Source organism: Haemaphysalis longicornis, unplaced genomic scaffold (genome assembly GCF_048455015.1).
Source record: "Haemaphysalis longicornis isolate Haplotype H1 unplaced genomic scaffold, Haemaphysalis longicornis Haplotype H1 scaffold_6, whole genome shotgun sequence".
NCBI lineage: Eukaryota > Metazoa > Arthropoda > Arachnida > Ixodida > Ixodidae > Haemaphysalis > Haemaphysalis longicornis.
The window spans coordinates 59,136,336-59,155,641 of record NW_027526407.1 but is presented as its reverse complement, the minus strand read 5'-3'; the positions used below and the strand labels follow the sequence as shown (position 1 = coordinate 59,155,641).

Sequence of the window (19,306 nt, the reverse complement as noted above, 5' to 3'; positions counted from 1 at the left end):
AACAATTGCTCATGTGACGTCCCTTGAATTCACACACGTGGCTCTAGAGAGTTAAACCATTCTTCCAGCCGTTGCCTGGGCTAGAGTGGCGGACGCCGCCGCTGTAGCCCGGCCGTGCGTCGGAAGAAAGAAAACGGAGAAGAGCGTGTTTCGAAGGGTCAGACAGCGGAACCTAGCCATCCTGATGTGCTATCTTGCGGCTACACCACCGCGCGGCACAAGCGCAGACACTGAAATAATCCGGCATGTGAGCTTCGTGATTCCCATTTATAGAGATTTAAATTAAATATTTTCGTAAGTTTGAGAATTGCGAGAAAGCTGACGGAACTTTTACAATCGCTATTTATCAGAAGCAGTTGCTCCATTCGTCTTTTGTAATACATGTTAAAACACAACCGAATTGGTATTCAGCGATTCAGAAAACTCAGTCCCATTCGTGACAAGCGGTGCTCAAAAGGTGGCGTTTCTCCAACGGCCAGATGTCTGTAAGTGGTCTCTACATTTTGTTTTCCCGCCCTGCAAACCAATCTTTAACATATCTTGGCCGTACGATCACTCAATTCCGTCGGGTCCGGGTTACACAGGAGGTGCTGTCGAACAAGTTAATCAAGCTGTGCGAAGTAAGCGCGCAATGAACGCGAAGCTGCGCCAAAACAGGCCCAAAACAACCGTCGCTAAAGCAGACGACAAAGCCGGCGGAAGGGTCCCGCCGACGCGCCCACCGGGGTGAGCACGGGGAACGCTGGGTAATAGCGCCCTATCGCCGCGCCATCTACACTGTGCTCCGTAAATGAAAATCGCCCTCCGCCTCCCCAGCTGCGTTGGGAGTTTCTTGTCCCGCACGCTAGGAAAGAATCGTTCGCTGGTAGAGGTAGTACAAAGCTTTGCTCTAAAATAACGCAAAGGGTTTGCGACAGTTGCGAGAATGGCACAAAGCAGACGCCGCTCCCTCGCAAACCGAGATCGGCGCGCACAGAGATTCATTTTACGGTCGTCGCATTGTTGCTTCTCCGGATCCACTGAAACACGCGCTTGTATGCCGTCTTCCATCATGCTTGCGGTGTGACTGGTGATCTATGAGCCTGCGCTGTCTCCCAACGGGAGGTTTCGTGATTGGTCTCTCTCCCTCTCTCTTCTCTTTCCTCCTCCTCCATCCCTCTCTATTCGCTGCGCTTTGTGAGGTGAGCCTGGGCGCGTGTGGGCCGCGGACGGGAGCGGAACGGCGGGAATTCTCTGTGCGAGCTTGGAAACGACTGATGCTGCCGCGGCCGCCCTCGCACGAAAACGGATAGGCGAGTTGTTACACAAGGGCTGGCCGACATTCTTTCCATTGTGCGTAGCCCGCGGTAAGTGAGCTGGCCGCTTCCTTTTGTACTGTCGCAGTAGGGTTTTTTTTTTTTTCCCGAGGCGGGGAGACAAAACAGATTGCGGGCGAGAAATAGACGGGACAAGGGCAGGGCCTCGGTGAGAGCACACAGGTTGTAGAAGACGAGGTATTTTTACTTCTTGCGACACGAGTTGGTTTATATTGTTATTTATTTGAGTATGTACTTTGTTTGTGTGTCAGGGAGCATTTTTCGTGTTTTTTGTTTCGGTTTTCTGTTTTTTTGCTCACTGAAAGACGTCGTGTCCTACAACGGCCAAGCCGTGGGTCGAATAGTTCTGGAGCGTTGAGTCACACCATTACTTTTCGGTGTTGTTGCTCGATGGTCGTGTGATGGATATCGCTGCGCGTGTAAAGATTTCTTGAGTGAGTGAGTGAGTGAGTGAGTGAGTGAGTGAGTGAGTGAGTGAGTGAGTGAGTGAGTGAGTGAGTGAGTGAGTGAGTGAGTGAGTGAGTGGGTGGGTGGGTGAGTGAGTGAGTGAGTGAGTGAGTGAGTGAGTGAGTGAGTGAGTGAGTGAGTGAGTGAGTGAGTGAACGAGTGAGTCAGTGAACGAGTGAGTCAGTGAATGAGTGAGTCAGTGAGTGAGTGAGTGAGTGAGTGAGTGAGTGAGTGAGTGAGTGAGTGAGTGAGTCAGTGAATGAGTGAGTGAGTGAACGAGTGAGTCAGTGAATGAGTGAGTCAGTGAACGAGTGAGGGAGTGAGGGAGGGAGGTATTGAGTGAGTGAGTGAGTGAGTGAGTGAGTGAGTGAGTGAGTGAGTGAGTGAGTGAGTGAGTGAGTGAGTGAGTGAGTGAGTGAGTGAGTGAGTGAGTGAGTGAGTGAGTGAGTGAGTGAGTGAGTGAGTGAGTGAGTGAGTGAGTGAGTGAGGTGCAACCACTTAAAGCCTGCTTCTGTGGTCCGTAGAAGCTTCAGCGAACGGTCAATGTCATCTTGGGAAAATGGCGTTCTTGATTGAAGTAAAATGCGCCGCTAGTCTTTAAAGATTGCGAAATAAGTTCGCCTGCTCTTCATTGAGATCGTGGCATATCATAACAATGGGGCCTATATCAGCGAGAACACGGTATGGAGGCACAACGGGAGGAGGCAAGGCCGACCTTGAACGATCGAGCCATTGTCTGTGTTGAGAAGGTTAAAGATTATAGAGGAAAACATCTAATGGAGACTATGGAGCCCGTAGAATTTTCACGCGCGCATTACGAAAGAACACTTTTTTTCCAGATCCCTAGTCTTTTAATGCCTACGCAGTTGCAGCGGTTGGCACCATATTAAACGTTTTTTTACCCTCAAAAGCATGACACGCATGTTTATCTTCTGCAGATTTCTCAATTAATCCGTTTACGGAATTAATGTTCACACTAGTCGAATAATCCTTTCTTAATCCAACTTGCTCTCTGCTCTAATTGAAATTAAGTTGGTACGTTTTATATGTTACTATTTCGTGACTACAAGAAAAAAATGTTGTTTTGCTTACAAGACCGCACGTCACTGGTTCCTTAATTTCCCGAGGAGATTGTATTTCTGTCGGTTCAAGTGCAGTCTATACGCATACTTCACAACCGACGTCCCAAGAATGAGGCGGCTCGTACATCAGTATCAGTAGGTGGTAGCAGAGTTGTCGCTTAAAATGTGGCATCGGAAAAATGTTGATCATCTGTCTGTCTGTATGTCGTCCCATCCGTTCATCCGTCCTAAAATTGTCTCCGTATCAGCCTTCGCTGCAAATTAACTGCTGCCGTAGCTCATACATGTCCAAATTGCTAAGCGCGAAGGGTACCGGGGGCATATTTGAGCCAAAGAGTAGTATATATAACTTAGTGTCTACAGCATTCTTTTTATTAAGAATGCGCGTCCAATTGGTTTTTAAGACGGCAAATCAAGAGAACACAACCAACGTGTTAAAACCGAGAGGCGACATTGAGCAAAAACTAATACTATACGCCCGCCCCATGGAGCGAAAAACAAAACATAAGGAAAAAGACGTGATATGCTACAGATGGCGAGCGAGCTGTGCTAACGCGGAAAATTTGAATTTGGCAAATCCTTATTGCGTACATTGTGGGACGAGCGATGAGGGAGGAGAGGATAGGGAAGGGTTGGGGGGGGGAAATAGAGAGAGAGAGAGAGAGAGAGAGGGAGAAAAAGGAGAGGAAGGTACAGTCCTGCCAAAATTTTCTACGCCATGCCAAAAGGACATAGGCCACTAAAAATTTGAAGTAAAAGGTTACCTCCCAAACGAGGCTGAAACGTTTTATGCCTGAATGCTGGAGAAAATACCTTTCTTTTTTACATGCATAAAAAACTGTGTTTGATTCCTCTGTCATAGGAATAAGTGAAGCGCAAAAGTGAAATCTGCAGTGAAATCTGCAGCTCAGCATGATTTGCGGGTCGGTGGCTGCTTTGTGGGTGTGCTTGGCGAGCGACGTCCTGCTGGAAGGTCGCTTCGGCAAAGGTGTACTGGCATCATTTACGCGACGGCTATGACGCCAGTGAAAATCTTGGTGTATCGCGGCATAACACACTTTCGTGTTAAAATATAAAAACCCAAAGCGAACAACCCTAAGGATAGCGTACTCCTTAGTACTAAAGGTTGCGTCCCCGCAAGAAGACGCTGTGTGCAGGGGTGCACCCTTTACAGGTCGCTTGCTTCGTTGTACTGGCGTCACTTCCCAGACGGATGTGACGTCAGCGAAATTGTGTATCCGGGAATAAAACACTTTCGTGTTAAAATGTTTTCGTAACAGTTAAACCTCATGCTTCCTTGTCGAAATCTTTGCGGCTCGGGTACAATGCCGTGGCCTATAGAAAGTTTGGAAAGGACCGTACGCAGCGAGAGCCCTGGGGAATACCGTACCTTTCTACTACGTTTGAGGCGAAGCAAGGGGATACGCGGCCGGTTTGCTGCTGGGGTGGTCTGTTCTAAACGCATCTCCTCAGGTGAAACCGATCCGCACGTGTGTATGTGAACCAATATAAAGGTCACGAACACGAGGGGAAGCAAACGAAACGCTCTTTCTGTGATTTCGACTCTGGGAAAAGAGGCCCCACTTTTCGAATTTCATCTTTCCAGACCCGCTTCTTGAGGCGCCGGCACGAGGAGCAACAATAAGAAATCACCGGGGCGCCGTCGAATCAATATCCATCACGCGTAGGAGGGAACATTCATTGCTTAGCTGCTGCGTGAAAGGCAGCGGTGCCGGCGAAAGCATGTCAGCGTTTACCCGCGTTCTAAGGTTACTTCGGCGAATGCGATTAATTTCCTCCGTCGTCATTATATTCGTCATTCAAGAGTTGTAACCACCTCCCCCCCCCCCCCCCGGTATTCTTTTTTTCTTTATTTTTTCCGCGTCGAACCTCAGCAGAGCGTATTGATTTATTTCTACTGAACGTCTCCTGTTTGACCTTCAAGTTATCGTCGTTTGCGTTCTTTTTTCCTTCTCCTCCCGTTTTCCTTGTCGCGGGTGGCCTTTCCTGTTTCGACCTTACGTGTCCAAGACGGGTTTATTTAGTAAAGGTTAAGCTAGTACTCATACTTGGAGATTATGCATGCAACGAAAGAAGCTTAAATTTTCTATAACGTATACTTCACGTCGTCGCAAAACTTCGCAATCACCGCAGCTCTTTTTAGATAGCTGTTTTTTTTTTTACTTGAGAGAGCTTGGGTTGCCGTAACTCTCTATTTATTGTATCAATTAATATTACCTTCAGTTGCGAAGAGAACGCGTGAAAACGTTTTGCTTTATTCAAAAGTCAGTATAGGCGCGAAATATATAGGAAGAAAGGTTTAGTATTCAATATTGAATTCGTGGTTCACTTTAGTCTATTCAAGCGTTGTTGGATTCACTGGGTGTCCGCAAGTGCGAGGTATTCGTGTGAACGGACAGATTTGAATATCCCTGCTCCTAAGCCACCTTAATATTTTCAAGCAGTATTGGTCGCAATGATTGATATTTACGTTCACGTCTATTTTTTTTCTCTCCGAAAATATTGCTCGGAGTTAGAGAACCGTTTGTTACCAAAGAATCGCTATGCCCGGTAGCTATGAAGGTAGTGGCAGGTTGAGTGGAGCTTTAACGTTGTATCCTTTACGGCGGGCTCCGGTCTTGGGTACTCATACACGTATGAATACAGTACCAGACATCAATGCCTAACCTCTCAGAGTGCTCGTAAGTTCTCCAAAGACTCACGACCATTGGAGTAACCATTCCCGCCTTGTCGAACGTGCTCGACTCCGCAGTCTATACCTTCAGGTATTCCCACCAGTCTCCTTTTGCCATGGTTCTTAAAGGAACCATGAAGAGAAAATACAACTTCGTTTAATTTGAAAGAACTAGGATTCAGTATCTCACTCAGCTCAATTACAGCCACAAAAGATGTTTTTTTTAACGAAAAAAGCAAGAAGTATTTAAAAACATTCAAATTTTGCGCCACAGTGACGTGTTATGAGCAAGAATGACGTCATACGTGCCAACAATAAAATATCATTTTCAGTGCGTTAACTGCACGTTAGCATTCAAGTGATGCGGTCAAATGGAACTAGAGGCTCCATTACAGACGTCCATTCATGTGTGGTCTCGACAGGTCAGTTAGGCGGCCTCTAATCGCACAAACAAGGTTCCGTGACGTCATAGAAAAGTTGAGGGAAATTGGCTAGGGGGTCGCCACGGCTTCACACGTTTTCTTTAATATCTCCGTTATTGGTTCGAAGATTTCGGTGATATAGGTATCATTGTTATCGGGACTAAGCAGTCTTTCTAATAAACCCAACTTGTATTTTGTCTTCGTGGCTCCTTTAAATTCGACAAATGCCCCAAAGGTTCGACGCCAACTAGTGCCCAATTACCCCTCTCCCCTTTCGAGTCCTCACGGCCACCACCACGGGGCGTCAAATTTCAAATATTCCCGCTCATTTCCGGCTCCTTTCCTGTGGCTAATTAAATGTTTAAGCGCCTCACAAGCACTTGAATAGGCACCCGCCTCATATTCTACCATCTCATCTTGCCTCGGCGCGCAAATACGGCAAGTGTCCGAAAGCTTGGACGCCAACTAGTGTCCGATTACGCTCACCCGTCTATTCCTCAAGTTACAGAATTTTAAATATTCCCGCGCATTCCGGGAAACTTCGTGGCTAATTAGCTCTTCGAAGGCCTCACCTGCAGTCGATTATACGCCTGCATCCTATTCTCATCTCTTCCAGTAGCCTCGAATTTCGATTAATCATCCCCGTATATCCAGTCATCCAAGCTCTACAATGGCTGGAGGAGAAGTTCCAAGGTATTTAATTAAAAATTCCCGAGTCCTGTTTCACTCGGTAATCGAAATGCCGAATATTTCTCCCCGTTACCCGAGCGACGGCTACTCAAGTCGAGGAATGTATAAGGGCGAAGCAAAAGTAAAGTTTTGCCCGTATTCAATCGGCAAAATCTCCGGCCGGCGTTCGTGACATTTACGAGTAATCTTGTGCGGGCGGCCCCCAGGGTTTCCCTTTTTCCCCTCTGCTTTTCCTGTCAATGCCGCACAGCGGCGTCCTCCACGGGCTTCGCGAAGTTACGCCCGAAATAGGGACACGCGCTGTGTGCAAGACCAACCGGCTTATTCATTCCCTCCTGCGAATTCATCGCCGCAAAATAAAATAAAATGAAACAAAATCACACCGAAAGCAGGCAGAAACGTGTCCGCACTTCTGGGGAGGAGCGTTTCTCTCGGAGCCCTACGCAAACTGTCCTCGACTTCTTTTGCTACTTCTCGCTTTCTTTTCAACGTTGCCTTTTCGTAGCTAATTTCCGTTTTCCTTCGTCCCTCTTTTTACTTTCCTTCCTTTTTTTTCGAGGAAAACATAGCAGGGCCGCCCGCCTCCATTACAGCGCTTCCTGTTTCAAGGACGGATACTTTCACGGCGCATGCGCCCTGGCGTTGTGTTAGGTTCCCGAAGCCCCGCGTACATCTGCTTGCTGGTTGCGACTCGAGTACGCCATCTGTTGCGCGTTATGCCAGCTAAACATTCTTTGGCAAATTGGTTTAATGACGGTGCTCTTTCTTGGGCTACCTAAACGCGGTAATTTTGGTCCGTCCGTTCGTCCGTCCGTGCACGAGATTTCACCATCGAGGAAGCACTTAAACTGCATACATGTTTCCATATCAAAATCACGTGTATGAAGAACGACATGTTGATTCATAACTGAGCTTTCACATATTCCTTTAAAAAATAGCGCCGATTGCCTCCCCTCCCTTGGCTTGGTTTCGCGTGATAGATCTATCTACTTTCTTCTTTCTTTCTTCTTTTCCTGTCTCTTAAAAACTCTTTGACTTCGGTCCAGTTTGTTTATTCTTAATTGGCGTCACCCGTGATACGTATGTGGTACGGGTTGGGCTTTTAATTTACTTTATAGACCTTTATTTTGTCTGTCTGTCTGTCTGTCTGTCACTCGAATAAACTCGAAACGTTACTGAAGAGGCTGGGAACTAGCGTCACTGGCCCACTGGGAATGAATGGTTGGCTAAGGGATTGCTGAGGGTGCATAGGAGCGAGGGGCAGGGGGAGGAAAGCGATTGGAGTGGGTGAGAACGAGGGGATGGGAACAATTTGCGATGGTGATGGAATTAGAGCCGAGAGAGGGACAGGGGAAGATACATGTTTAGGAATCGGAAGGAGCGGAGGAGGGAGACTGGGATAAAGAGAGAAGGGGAAGAGGGGGAGCAGAATGAGAAAGCCTAGCAGGAGAAGGTGGGGCAGGGTGGCGGGAAGGGAAAACGAGGAGAACAGGACTTGGAAAGACATGAAATGGAAGCTCCGGAGTGTGACGCGAGAGAGAGTGATGAGGAGAGTCTCGGGAATGAGAGAGAATTGATGGAATGTGAGGAGAGGGAGCGGGAGGGAAGAAGAGCGCGTTGGAAGGGGGAAATAGTGCGGCAGGGGGGAGAAAGGGTTAAGGATGAGGAAAAATAAAACGAAAGAAATGCAGCAGACGGGGATGGGGTCGGGATTGGAGGGAATGGAATAGGGAGGCGGAGGTGGACCAGAGGGGTCGGTTAGGAAAAGCCACTCGCCGATACTTCACAAAAACTCGAGGAGTGAAGAAATTTTCGCGAAGTCGAGCCCCGCGCAGCTTTCGAAGAACACGCGTCCCATGCTGCATTGATGGAGACGGTACGCGTTAATTTATTCGCTTGTTTTAAAAGCCAGCAGGGAAGACGTGTTCGAAGACGAATCCTCTAGGTTTCGTGCAGTGTTCATTACTGGCTCATAACCGCTCTTCGGGTAGCGATGGTGCCACTAGGAACGGGTCACGCTGTCATCCACGCTTTTCGGAGGGTGTTATAAGGACGGATCCAGATGTTTCGACTCGAGTAACGTTAAACGCTGCCATGAGCGCCGAAAATTCCCTCGTTTAGTGTCGCTTGAACTTCTAGCAGAGTAGTCGACGATGTAAATGTTCTAGGGGCTTCTACCGGTAGTAATACGATTCCGGACACCCTCAAAAGGTGCCGTCTCTCCTTCCATACCATCCTGCATTTATTTATTTATTCATTCATTCATTCATTCATTCATTCATTCATTCATTCATTCATTCATTCATTCATTCATTGTAGGGTTTAACGCGCCGACGCTACACAGGCGATGAGGCGCGCCGTAGTGGAGGGCTCTGGATTAATTTTGACCGCCAGGGAATCTCGAACACGGGCATTTTAAGTGCAGAGCACTTTAGGCGCTCGCCTTGTCGTCCTAGCTCGCTCGCTGGAACCAAGCATATCGCCACGGCGTTACGGTGTAGCCTGTCACGGTGCCTTCGCCGCGGCGAAACCCAGAGGCTTCGAAAGCCAAACGGCTATGCCAGGATATACGTAGCGTGAGCTATGGTTCAACTGGTTATTCTTAGCTTTCCTGGTTGTCTAGGATTAGCTGATTATCAGGCTTACTGCTGCTTATCATCCAATCCAAATCCGATCCAAATCCAAGCCAAGCCAAGCCAAGCCAAGCCAATCCAAGCCAAACCAATCCAATCCAATCCAATCCAATTCCACAACTCCCGCTGGCGCAGTTTTAGGCAGGGGGCGCACGAGCACTGCCAAGGCGGGGAATTTGAATTGCATGGGGTGGTAGCAGTAAGCAGATAACGGCGGTACAGCCCATTATGGCGAATCACTGCTCTGCACTTCCGACAACTTTCACATTGGGTGGAACGGCTTTTTTTTTTTAATTTTCGCCTCCTCCATTTCTTTTACCCGCTGCCACCGAAGTAGTTGTTTGATTAGTTGCGTTAGTGCAAGCAGTAATAACCATCATCCTCGTCGTCGTCAGCATCATCATCATCATCAACATAAGCAGTGCGTCATCCAAATAGCCGCTCCCGGCACATGATTTTACTTGGTGCGCGACTAGCAAAATGCAAATCACTTGACTACTCACCTAGAGCATTTAAATTGGAATAAGGTCACCCATATCGAGTACAAACTGCTTTAAAACCCAAATAGGTTGACGCAACGCTGAAAGTTTCTCGATAAGAGAAATAGGAGAGTGGAACGTTATCCCTGTCATTGGTTGTGACCTTAGCGATACAGGCATCGACACCCGCGCGTTCCTGAGTAATGACCTTTGAGCATTGTGGTAACTACAGCATAGTCGAGGGGGGCGTTGTGGCCTTAGTTAACTAAAAAAAAAAGCTACGTAACCACTGATGTTTTATCCCAACGTGCACGAAATGGAATGCGCATGTTAAGGAGTTTGAACTTTTAACATAACCTTTCAGCACTATCGCTCGGCGCGAACGCTGAAATGCAGTCGCCCACCAGGCGATTCACCGCTGCAGCCTTTGTGCGTGATTCCTTACGAGTGACAAAAAAAAAGAAAGGAAACTATGCTTTTTTGCGTAACGGAGCTTTCTGTATCAGCTTTCAAGCAGGCGTTCCGCCAGAAATCGTTATACGAACGTCTGTGCAAGTCAAAACACTAGACTGTAAAATGAGTTATGCCTTTAAGAGGAATTATCACTGTCTATAACTAACGCCCTACCGAAACGCAAGTGAACAACATTTTAAATGGTGTTTTGTCATTTATAGCACAATGGAAAAGCGTGCAAGGGGTTAGTTATAGACAGTGAAAATTACCCATGAGGGTGTAAAAAATTACACACTGTGGAGCACATTTCTTGTCGTGTTGAGTCCTGTTAAAATACAGTCAGCCGCGTAAGCGCTCGTGGGCTGACCACTGACGTCTGCGTCGGTTTTTGAATGTCGGTTTAACCGCCGCTCTTGTGACGTAGCTAATGTGCTCTTGTCGCGGTTTCGAGCTAAGAATCGCATGTGTTGTATACGTCATGCGACACTGCGGCATTTCGTGCCCAGCGGTCACGAAAGTTTTTGCGTGCGTATGGTGCAAGCATCGCACAACAGCTCGTATCTCGTAAAAAGAAATAAAAAAAAATAGTCGCAGTTTCCGCAAATGCCGCAGCTGTTTTTTTTAATATTATTTTTTCTCTGCACTCACGCGGGCGCCAGTGCATACGATTTCGATAAAGAGCAGGCGGCAAATGCCTATGCTCTTAAACGCAGTTTAAACAGGCTATAACTAATCAAGTTGTAACGGAATAACGGATATAACGAAGCATTTACAATACATAGATTGCTCTCACGTCACTTTCGTGGCCGCGTTGGTGCAGTGGTTGCCCGGTAGAAGCACGTGAAATTGTCTGCCGCTCTTATCTCGAGCATTACTGGGAAAACTAGAGCAGGTGCGCTATTCTCGACGCACTAAATTCACCGTGAATTGTGAATTCGCGGGAAGTCTGTTCTGGGGCGGCATTCCCGTGTTTTGTCCCTTTTGTGTCCCTTTCAAAAGTGTCCCTTTTGAGCGATCCCTGATTGGCTAAAAGCGAGCACCCGGATGTGACGCCATGCAAGCACGGCGGAGCTATGAGCCGTGGTTACACCGAGCAGACGATTTGGAGCAGACGATTTTTCGTCGCCTTATTGTTGGTTCGCTCGCGGAACAATAAACACATAAAATATACTCTGATACGGTTTCAGTTCTTTAAAATGCGTTTGCAAGACAGTTACGGTATTTGAATCGACCCACTGCTTAACCGGAAGTACGTCACGATGAAAGGACGCAAAAGGGACGTTTTCAAAAAGGACAGTTACGAGAATACCGCCCCTGATTCGCTTTCAGTTTCGGTCACGGGCTTCCGGTTGACAAAGCGGTTGTGTGCGGCTTCGTCATTTTGACGTTTCATGACGTTTACTAGCCCCAGTTTTGAAGTTCGCCTTATTTCTCTCGATTCAAAGGGCATGATTCTTGGCGAGCAATGAAAAACTAGACGAAATGCAGCGGGCATGACAACGTAGGCCTGTCTTTGCTATTCAACAACAAAACGGCTGGTGTGTCACGCCCTCTGTGTGATTGGCTGAGAAGACGTGACGTAATTTAAATAGTTGGCGGGAACGCTTACGTCGCACATTAACATTTTCAGCTTGCGTAAAAAGGGACGTGTTGTTACGTAACAGCTTGCAAATGGGGGCTCCTGTCGCGGCGAAACAGGGCAAGAAATTTCACCAACAGTACTCCAAAAATGGCCGCGGTGACGTCACACGCACGCTATGTATTTCACATCTGCCGGGAAAGCGCATAGGGTGATTCGCCGGGCCCGCTGTTGGCGCCTACGGGGGCCGACAGCGGTCGCCACCGCCGCTGCGGCCGAGGCAGCCAACCACCCCCACAGCCTCCCATGCATGCGGCGCTGGGTCGTTTCGGGCAACGTGACTCGTATCGCGCCCGGCAAAGAGGAACGGTGCGTTCGCCATGAATGAACACCGCATTCGCCCGGCCGCATCCTGTGAGCATTGCACGGAACCGAACGGCTTTGAGACGTGGTCGGCAATACAGCTAAATCAAATGTTAACCAAGCGAAACCAAGAATCAGCAAGACTAAGACAAGCTTTTGCTTTGCATATCCAAGGTTAGCGGAGCTAAGCCGCAGCCATTTTTTTTTTTTCATTTGTATTTAAACACATTGAAACTATACCGAACTCAGTACACTGCCTCTCGTCAAATATTGCACGAGGGGCTACAATAAGATGGCGAAGGCTTCAACAGGCCGTTACAGCTGTACCGTTTGACATGCGACGGAATGCTGTTGTTCCCTGGAAGCACACCACCTGCGCGGCTATGATTTAACGTTTGAAGTTGGCATAATGCACACCGTTGCCTGCGAACGCACTGTCGCGATGGCTTTTTCTTTTCCTGTTTTTTCGCCATGTGGCGTAGACGGGTGGAATGACGTCACTATTATTCTTTTTTTTTTTTTTTTGCCCCTAGCCTTCAAATTCGAGCGCTCATTCGGGCTATGTGTAAGGCCATCGAGCGAACTATAATGTGCCTCAAAAGGTGGTTTCAGGTTCAAACGAAAGTGCTCATGACGTGAATGGCGCTCGCGAGGTAAACCTCTGGCGGAATCTTATTTTTACTGTTCTGGACAACAGCTTGAATCTCCATATACCGCTCGCGAATGACAACAGCTTAATAAAAAGCAAACGTCTTCGATGGGGAAACTGACAAATTTTTAAAGTTTTTTGTTATAAGGAAATGTTTTCCTTGAAAGACTTGGTTGTCAAAGCTCGTTAGGGTTCCGTGGGCGCTTCTTGTTATTCTCAGCTCGACATCGCCAGCAAGTTAGTGTTTCCAATCTAGAAGGGCACCCGCGAGCTTTTAAAGCTTCAACTCGCCGGCAGTTCGCAAATGACGACTCTAGTTCAGTCATTTAATTCGCGCAGCAACGGAAGATAAAAGCAAACTAAAAAAATTGGCCGCGTATCTAGTCCTCTTGTTGCAAATGTCGACAAAAGACGAGAGTCTTTGTCGACATTTGCCAAGTAATTGCCTCCCTTCGCTTCCCGCTCACCTCTCATGCTGTTCCTCTTCCGTCGCGCTCCTCCTAAGGTAAACAGGCTAAAGGTTTGACCAAGTCAATTTAAATTTGCCGCGTTCCACTGCTCCACGTCGAGTGCATCGATGCCAGCGCTGCCATACGGCGAAGACGCGCGTGAATCGAGGCACCCTACAACGTTTATAGCTCCACTTTGCCCTACTGCACAAGCGTTCCAAGCGGAACGCAAAACCCGTCTGGTGGAACCTTTCGTTGCGGTTGCCGTTTGATGATTGAAATGCCGCCAAGGAGCGCGGGCAACAGCAGGCGACGGTTTTCTGCAGTTGACGTAGCATTTTATTTGCTATCGCAAAAACCAAGCATCCGTGAATTTTTTCAATAAAGGGACACTGCAAATACTATTCATGTATTGATTTTCTGCCTTATATTTGCGTAATGTCTTGTTCTTGTTCAACAATGTTGACAAGTATGAACATTAACACTGGACTTAGGCGTTTAGGTTTGGCTGTGGGTATAGAAGACTATTGCGCAGTTTCTGTTTCACTTTGGCCGGCTGATTGAATCGAGTCACAGACAGACAGACAAACAGATATACAGACAGACCAAAATTTCTGCGTTTTAGTAGCCCAATAAAGACTACCACCTTTAATAAAGTGCCTCAAGAGGATCCGGTCGGAATCGAACATGGGTCTCTCGCGTTATGAAGCCGGCGTCTATCTGATCGTGCCATTCCGTCGTGGTATGCACATTTTTTAAGCGATAGCTTTTTAGTGGGACCAATGGCGCTCTGTCAAAAAACCAATGCATTTTCCCATATACCAGTTGGTCGACGGAAATTCTCTGATAAAATCTCTGGACACACGGCGCGTGCGTGAAACCAGGGTTCCATTCTGTCAAAACCGTTACTTGAAAATCGCGAAAAAGGAACGGTTCTAGATAAGCCAACACACACATCGATTATGAAAAAGGAGTACAATAGTATACCTTTATCTCATAAACCACGTATTGTATGCATTTAGATCGTTCGAGATGCGTTATTGACTTATAAGTGCTCGAAGAATCGTCGCATGGGTTCGTTCTTCGTTGGCAATTTCGCTCTTTGAACGTCTTAGATCGCATTGACGCACTTTACTTGTATTGGGCGAAGCTTTCTCGCTTCTCTCAAGTTTCTTTTGGAAGGGATGGTAAAGTTTTGCGTTTTTTCCAGCAACCAACGATAACTATTTACATGAATAAATGTGGGCACAGTTGACCTCAAAATATGAAAGAACGAGAGCACATCCGAGGGTGGCTACATGCTCACACATAGATACATTCGCGCATAGATGTGTACGAAAGGAGATTTCGGTTACAGGCGTGATGCAGTTGGCACGTAAGTTTGTGACATTACAAAATGTCTCAAAGTACATCAAGAAATAACGCTAATAACAAGTTGCGGTGTGCACAGCAGGAATGCGATTTGACAAAAAGTTTCAAAGGTACAGAAGTGATGGTGCCTGCAGTAAGGACTCGGTATACACATGCAAAGCGTTGCAGGTGATCCTTGCGCTGCATCGTTGCCACAGACGCCGCCATTGCTAGGCCGCATTGCATGCTGGGAGATGAGCGGATAATTTGAAATGGGCGCGCTTCACACTCACGTCCGTTTACCGCAGCCCCATTGGCACGGACGCCAAGGCTGGTAGGCCGCGCTGCATGCCGGGAGATGAGCGACTGATTTGAAACTTGCCTAGAACTAAAGCGTGACAGCAGACACGCCAGCGGAAGTGAATCTGTATGTAATGAGGTTATTCCTTATTTGATTATGGGTGATTCTTCATCTGGTGCGTACCTGGTGCGGTTTCCTTTAAGGTCAGGTTAAGATCAGCCAGTGGGTTGGGTGGGGTTTAGTTTGGGTTGGGTTAGGTGTTCAGTTGGGGTTGATTGGAGGTAGGTTTGGGTATGGTTAAGGGTTGGTAGGGTTTTGAGTATTGGGTTGGTTTAAACTGGCTGGTGACAAGCTCCACGCGCACCCCTCTTCTCTTTCGGGGAAAAGTTGGTTCGTTGTTTTTATTTTGTTTTTCTTTTGTTTCGCGCCGGTCGCGCCAGCGCGAGGCAGGCTTCTTCTCCAACTTTTGTTTTTGCCTGCTTTCATTTCACCTCCCCATAACACCGTTTTTCAATCCTGAAGTTTTATTTACGACCATTCAAACGTAATTTTTTTTAATAAACTCTGTAATATTTGTTTACTAACTTTTGTCCACCCTTAAGTTCCCTAAGATTTTCTTTGCGCTAAACACTGGTGAGGTGTAATAGCCATGCCACCAGCGACAGGTCTTCCTGTATATTATTCGTGTTCAAGCTGTTTATTACGGCAGAAATACTCTTCCAACGGGCCCTGAAAAAGAGCGTCGCCATAAAAATTGACGCCAATAACTCCCCTGTTTCATTGAGGTGTGCAAAGCATTTAAAAAACATACCTTCGCTTCCTTCACTTTTTATCACTATCCGTCTCATTGTCGTTTGCATTTTCCCGACCTTTCTGATTAACACCTTTCTTTGTTGTTATTTTTTTAGTCAACTTTGTCCTTCGCCAGGCAAGTCCTCTTCAGCGCGGACGCGTTAGCTATGCTGCAGTTTGGGGGAGTGCCAAACTTATCGGCAATAACTACGGCTGAAAATTGGGGGTATCAATTGATAACTTAATTGTCAAAGACCAGTCGAGGTACAGAAAAGAGAAGGTCCCCACCACTGGCTACTCGTCACTTGGCGAGGTATCGGAAGCAGTGCTCACTCTTAACAAAAAATGCTAGTAAAATAATAGTAACCGGTTGCATTTACTAACTAACGAACTTTACTTCGCCGCAGAACGATACACGTAGGCTATGCCACTAAAGCTAGACCGTGTAGTTGGCAACTGCTGCTTGTTTGACACTAATATTCACCGATAGTAACGAAAATTTATGAATTATTTAACATAATAACTACAGCACTTTTCCCACTCCAAATCACGATTAACAATTTTTTGCAAATCCACATATGCTGGCATTAAAATGCATAATTCTAAAATTATCGCTACAATATTTTATTTTTGCAACAAGCCTACCCGACTCTATCGGAGGACTTTCCGGTGCTGGCTATAAAAGCAAGAGCGGATGAATACCTAAGGTAACTACGTTATACTCGCCCTCCTCATGCATCTCGTTGGTGTTCTTGCTCAATTTACTTGTTGTCTAACTTTGATATGTGGATGTTGAATGTGTATATATCGTGTTGCGTGATCAGCCGATCCACGTTGTCACGCGTAGCTTTTTACTAGGTTATGCATGGTTAGTTCGTAAAAGCACCGAGTACCTGGGGGATACTGTGACAAGTAACTGGTTAGTGTTCTGTTAGTGAGTGCCACAACCACTTTTTTAAGTGTGTTCATATGTCGTTGTAGACTTGGCAAATGAATTTCGAGCAATAGCTTCGCAGTAGGGGTCAGAAGCCATTAAAAATTATTTGCAAGAACGATACGTGTTTGGGGAGAATTGGGAATCGGGCAGACGTCTGGATGAGGTGGCTGAAGCCACGTAAAACCGATTGGCGACGTTGGAACCGGGACCACGCAATTCCCCGAAACAGATCAAGCCTCTCAAGCAAAATAAACTGCGCATCTTACAAGGTTGACGCAAACAATTTTAGGTAGGCTGTTATGGTCATTAGCTGAGATCGTTTAATGAAATTTGAAACACAGAAGCGAATTGTTCCTCTACGCATATAAAGAAGTGTTAGCAACGCATTTTGCTAGCCCTAAACATAAGGCTCTTAATGTCTCAGGTCAGTGGGGCATTCGCTTTTCCCGCTACATTTTCAGAGAGCGTTCCCGCCTCAAAGAGCAGTAAAAAGAGGTAGCTCTAAACATAAGGGCCAGTGTCTGGGATAAGTGGCTGCTGCATAAAGAGGACAACTGCAAATTTATACAGGATGGCTTCTAAGTCGTTCTTTAAGTCCGTTTCTCTCAAGGTTTAAGTCCTGGTTTCCCTGGTTTCCCTCTCATTCTCCTATTTCTCTTTCGGTCGGCTTCACTTTGCGGATTGGAACTTTTTATCCGAGAGCTGTTACGAAAGGTGACCAAGCGGACCTCACGAGCGGAATAGGAACGGTCTGGGGCTCACAGCGTGCGAAGAGAAACACGGAGGTGCAGGGGGAGTAGGGGAAAGAAGGGAACCATTTCCTAATCCTGACTAAGTGTTCGTGGGAAAAACGTAAGCTCCTGTTCCAGGAACCTTGCTTCATGCTCCACCGCATTAATCTTGCATGACCGCGTACCCTAACTGCGGCTGTTCCTGCGAGCGTAGCTGGTCTAATCGCATCGGCTGCTTCTTTGTTAGGCCTTGACCAGAATGTCTTATTCTGAGGACGAAAAAAAAAGCCAACGTGGTAATAAAATTTAAGGCAGGAAGAGAAACTGTGTACGGGGTTGCGTGTTTCCAAGAAATGTTTGCCGGAAGGAAATAAAAATGTCAGCAATTTACAATGTGCGTAGGAAAAGAACTGCACTACATACGAATAATAGTCGGCGGTACGCCAGATTTCCTTTCTGGCTTTCCCAACCAATCACAGTAAAGTTTTCTCTGCTTTCCTTTTTTGCTTCTTTAACTTTCACGCTAGCTAAGGAATGCGGTTCTGGGAGCGGAGGCGCAATAGAGAAAATGGGAAATTAATTCAGCGCGTTTGTGCGATGCTTATGTGTCTCTGTTGCGCGTCAGTTTTCACGAATACGTTGCGAATATGCCATTAGAAAGTCAAACTTCTTTGGTTTCGAGTTACAACTGCAAAAAAAATTGTATCTACGAAAAAAATATACCAAAGCCCCTCCGTCTAACGACAAAGATATGGTTGAAACGCGAAGCTTTCCTCCGCCGCAAACCGTGTCGAAAGTGCGTCCAATCAATCGTCAAATCTTTAAACGCAGTGTATAGTGTGCCGTCCGACGACATTGGAATATTTAACACTACGCTAGCGTTGCTCAAACAGTCTGTCGTTGTAGTGTAGAGGATTCGTCTTAGCTTATTGATCCTCGAGTCGGTGGTTCGACACCCGCTCTTGGCTCGGTTTTTTTTTTCATTGTTTATTTGAAGTGTAATTTTTGTGCCTTAGGTTAGTTTTGGTGTTTTAAATGATGTCTTTGTGTGCGTTAGGTTAGCTTATGTTATGTTTAGGTTAGGTTGCCTAGCTTTATGTTATCTATAGCGATGTACTGCCAGACGCGGTAATTTTGTCATAAAATGCCGGTGGACGTCGATATAGCGAAGTGCTTATAAAACCGTCAGATGGCACTCTAGACACGGCCAATTTTCAAAGACCCAAATACAAACGAAGAACGAACCACTGTGACGATTTTCCCCGCACTAAGTAAATGCACCCACGACTCATCCAAACGTATACCGATACCTGGTTTATGAGATATTGTACTCCGTCTTAAAGGAGCCATGAAGAGAAAATACAGCTTCGTTTAATTTGAAAGAACTAGGATTCAGTATCTCACTCCGCTCCATTACAGCCACAAAAGATATTTTTAACGAAAAAAAAGCAAGAAGTATTCAAAAACTTTCAAATTTTGCGCCACAGTGACGTGTAATGAGCAAGTATGACGTCATACGGGCCAACAATAAAACACAATTTTCAGTGCGTTAACTGCACGTTAGCATTCAAGTGATGGGGTCAAATGGAACTAGAGGCCCCATTACAGATGCCCAGTCATGTGTCGTCGCGATAGGTCAGTTAGGCGGCCGCCAATCGCACAAACAAGGTTCCGTGACGTCATAGAAAAGTTACGAGAAATTGGCTAGGGGGTCGCGACTGCTTCACACGTTTTCTTTAATATCTCCGTTATTTGTTAGAAGATTGCGATGATATTGCTATCATTGTTATCGGGACTAAGCAGTCTTTCTAATAAACCCAACTTGTATTTTGTCTTCGTGGCTCCTTTAATGGTCGATGCGTGTACTGTCTTATTAAGAATAACCGTTCCTCTTTCGCTATTTTGAAGTAGCCGTTTTGACAGTATGGAAGAAACCTG

General features: G+C 46.5%; 1 protein-coding gene across 4 annotated transcripts in view; it reads left to right on the top strand.

Annotated features, from left to right (window-relative positions):
* The window catches only part of LOC144142764 (synaptotagmin-1-like), a 198,015-nt gene that overhangs the window by 99,096 nt on the left and 79,613 nt on the right, over positions 1–19,306 (top strand). The window contains exons 1-2 of one of the 4 annotated variants that reach the window (XM_077674468.1): positions 1,191–1,346; positions 16,341–16,407. The exons of 2 other annotated variants lie outside the window; for them this stretch is intronic. The gene's annotated coding sequence lies outside the window, so the exon portion shown is untranslated. Of the gene's footprint in view, positions 1–1,190; positions 1,347–16,340; positions 16,408–19,306 lie in introns of those variants that run through there. One more of the 4 variants, XM_077674467.1, reaches the window with a different exon arrangement.